This window comes from Macrobrachium rosenbergii, chromosome 2 (assembly GCF_040412425.1).
Source record: "Macrobrachium rosenbergii isolate ZJJX-2024 chromosome 2, ASM4041242v1, whole genome shotgun sequence".
Lineage (NCBI taxonomy): Eukaryota > Metazoa > Arthropoda > Malacostraca > Decapoda > Palaemonidae > Macrobrachium > Macrobrachium rosenbergii.
Window position 1 is genome coordinate 69,881,506 of NC_089742.1, and position 4,765 is coordinate 69,886,270.

Sequence of the window (4,765 nt, forward strand, 5' to 3'; positions counted from 1 at the left end):
ATTATCTTCCAATACATAACATTCTTATATATATATATATATATATATATATATATATATATATATATATATATATATATATATATATATATATATGACTTTTTATCACATCACCGTGATTCATATACAAGCATTAAGCTACAAACGTCCTTTAATATCAATTCGCTCTACCTCGGAAATAATAACATATATGAAAATATATTGTTTCGAGGTAGAGCGAATTGATATTAAAGGACATTTGTAGCTTAATGCTTATATATATATATATATATATATATATATATATATGTGTGTGTGTATCTGTCTATCTTTCTACATATACATATATAAAAACACACATCTATCTATCTATCTACATACACATACACACACACACATCACATATATATATATATATATATATATATATATATATATATATATATATATATATATATATATATATATATATATATATATGTATGTATGTATGTATGTATGTATGTATGTATGGATGTATGTATGGTCTATCTTATACTTTTCTTCATAACTTTCAGTCCCCTTCCCGGCTCCAACTCTGAAAGAGGAATTGGTTTTTCTTATTGCACTCTGTCCAATAATGGTCGTCATCTCTGCTACTAAAAGGAATTGTTATAAACCCTAATCTCCCATCGAGTTCGCATTGTTGCCTCAATTACTCACCTGCAGCAGATACAAGCATCATTATAAAGATACGGACTTAAAAAATCACTCTTAAATAACTTCCTGATGAGACACTGCAACATTTATTCTTTATCGGACCCTCAAGGATAACTTCCAAAACCATGACAAAGGCTTCAGACAACTTACAGAAGCTTCATCAACATCTGCGTGTTTTTATTTGTTTTTAGGAAATATTTTACGCATATGGAAACATTTAGTAATAAGTGATGGTGATGCCCAACCATACACACACACGTAATTATGGAAACTTGCTACACACAATGTTCATCCACGATTTGTAAACACCGTTTTTTTTTTTTATAGACATCCTCCGTTGGTGGATACAGACAAATAAGTATACCTTAGTTAAACCAGACCACTGAGCTGATTAACAGCTCTCCTAGGGCTGGTCCGAAGGATTAGACTTATTTTACGTGGCCAAGAACCAATTGGTTAACTAGCAACGGGACCTACAGCTTATTGTGGAATCCGAACCACATTATGCCGAGAAATGAATTTCTATCACCAGAAATAAATTCCTTTAATTCTTCATTGGCCAGCCGGAGAATCGAACGCGAGCCTAGGAGAGTGCTAGCCGAGTACGATATCGACCCATCCAATGAAGAGCTGATACAGACAAATGTTGACAACAATGCTTATTCATACAAAATGTAAAAGATAAAGTAGCGGGGAGGACCTGGAGCATAAACATGATTTATTTTGTAAGTTTTCATCTGTTTCACAAGATGATTGACGTCTGATTTTCGATTTTGCATATGCGAAATCAAATGTAAGTATATACTCTGCAAAGATAGAATTGATAAGAAAACCGAAAAATTTAAATAATATCAATGGCCTAAGCAAATATGCATGTAATTTCATTTATTTTTACATGTATAAAATGTTCATCATACGAACGAAACTGGTGGTGATATAGATAAAGAAGTAATATTTAAGAAAACGAATCTCGGATGCATAAGAGTTGTCCATAAATGAGAATGGATAATGTTAATGAAGATATTCCGGACAAGATATTCCGGGGAGAGAGAGAGAGAGAGAGAGAGAGAGAGAGATTAGGACCTTCGGTCCTTAGCCGGCCCATTCTCATCACCTTCCCCAGGGCCTCCTTCGAGTTCCCTTCCCACTTAAATTAGATTATGAGGACCAGCGGACCTCCTATTAGCCCATCGACTAATAACACATCTCTGTGGCGACGCTGATTATGCCTAAGAGAGAGAGAGAGAGAGAGAGAGAGAGAGAGAGAGAGATAACTATGGGCGCTTCAATTACAATAGTACTCAGTCCCTTGGATTTCAAGACGTTGCTTCTGTACTGGTCCCATTTCCAAAACGATAATTGGTGTTACTTATTGACAATTTAAGGATATACCATAGTAGAGAAGAATATCCATATGCTGTTGTTATCATTATTATTATTGTTATTATTATTTTTTTAATATGGATCTTTGAGAATATTTTACAGAAATGTGAGTTCGTGACTAACAAGAAAGTAAGTTTTAGGAACGATAGGAATAACACCTGGAGTAGACCACTTTGGGGCTCGCTCCCGCACTCTTTCGACGACGATATAGAACAGAATAGAATAAAGAATTTAGGCCAAAGACCAAACGTTGGCACCTACGAGGTTATTCAGCGCTAAAACTATAACTGACAAGAAAAAGGCCTCTGAAAGGTGTAGCAGGAGGAAAACCTCGCAGTTGCACTGTGAAACAATTATTAGGAGAGGGTAAGAAGTAAGATGGAAGAAAGAGAATATGAACGGAGGTACAGTAAAAGGAACGAGAGGAGCTGCATCTAGGGGCCGAAAGGACGCTGAAAAGAACTTTAAGTAATGCCTATAGCAAGGTCTATAGATTAAAGACCTTGGCCTATAGTGTACCGCACGCGGTACACTGACGGTATTAACCCTACGAGGGTCGACGATATAGGACCAGAGCTGCTTGGGATATGGACAAAGGTCTTGGACCTAATTGGACACCGCCCACGCCCCTGAAACCTTGGCGGAGATCTGCAATCTCAAGAGCTTTTTGTGTATTACTATGATTGTTTTTATATCACTGTCATTATGGCATTTTACTTCCACAAAGGATGTTGTATTTTTATTTTTTCTGTAGCTGTTTATTAAAGGTTTTAAATAAAATGCTGTGGAGATATTGAACAAAATTTGACCAAAGGTGGGCCTCGTTACAGGAAACAAATGACCAGATTCTGGAAGACAGGAATTCAAATTTTAGGTATGAGGGACATTTTGGGAGATGGACACGTTACCCTTAGCGGAGATTTGCATCCTACGAAAGCGCTTGTTATTATCATTATTAATGTTGTTTTTCCGTTGTTTCAATGCTTCTGCTGCATCTTGCTACTGTTACCATCATGCTACCTTCACACAGCTATACTCATAAGTAGTTCCTCATTGGACTGGTTGGTATCGTTCTCGGATAGCACTCTGCTGGGCCTGCGTTCGATTCTCCGACCAGCCAGTAAAGAATTAGAGAAATTTATTTCTGGTGATAGAAATTCATTTCTCGTTATTATGTGGTTCGGATTCCACAATAAGCTATAGGTCCCGTTGCTAGGTAACCAATTGGTTCTTAGCCACGTAAAATAAATCTAATCCTTCGGGCCAGCCCTAGGAGAGCTGTTAATCAGCTCAGTGGTCTGGTTAAACTAAGGTATACTTAACTTATACTCATATGTATAAGTTCCAGCTATTAGCTTACCTGAAAAATAATTGGCAAGCGAGTGAACTGTGAATAAAATATTTTACTTTTAACAGATTTCTTTTCAACATCTTTTCCTTCTCTTATCATTACCTCCTTATTCCCCTCCCTGTAAAGCACTGGTTCTTAACCTGGGGTATCTGGGGGTACGAAACCTTAGACCAGGGGGTACAAGACATGATAGCCAGCAAAGCTTGTATCACTAATCCTTTTCATATGTTTATATTGTATTCATATTTTGGATGGGGGTACGAGAAAATTTTCTATGATACCAATGGGTACCGGCACTGAAAAAGGTTAAGAACCACCGCTTTAAAGCCACGAATTTCCGAACGACTTAAAATTAGGCGAAAACTTGACCGAACCTCCGTTTCTGCCTAATCTCCCTCGAGCATCTCATGATTTCTCGGTAATCTCCCGTTCAGAATCGCATGATCTCGGTCGAATCGCTTCCTGAGAAATCTGTTAAGAAATTTCTCGCTTTCTTTCACGCTGCTCCTCAAGTGATGGCCATAAGGACGACTTTGGCCGGTCTTGAAGTTCCTTGCAGTCGTACGCATGCAAATGTTCTTACACAAACTCATACACACACACACACACACACACACACACGTTTCACGCCTCGTTTTACTCACACACAAAAATATATGTGAATATATATATATATATATATATATATATATATATATATATATATATATATATATATATATATATATATATATATATATATATATATATATATATATATATATATATATATTATATATATTTATATATGTATATATGTGTACATACATACATACATATATGTATATATATAGATAATAGATATAGCCTTCGTACACACACATAAATACATTATATACATATACAGTATGAAATGACAGAAGAGAGAGAGACACTGAAAAATAGAACCGAATATACATGAAAAGGATTAAGCAACAGCCAAATAGCACAATTAAACAAGCAAACATTCTGGAGTCAAAGAAAGAAATTGCACTTCCATGTAAAGTGGCCCTGAAAAAACAAATAAAAAGGTACTAACGTAACCTTAAACTGTTAAACGATACCTTTCACGAACTAACTATCCAATATGTACAGTAGACGCTTGCTAATATTAGCGGTTCAACCAGATTTCAGTTTTATTACACTTGGTAATATATATGTATATACAATATATAAAAAAATATATATAATGTTTATATATATATATATATATATATATATATATATATATATATATATATATATATATATATATATATATATATATATATATATATATATATATATATCGCATTATCCTTAACTCACCAGGATCGAATCCTGGCCACTAAAGGA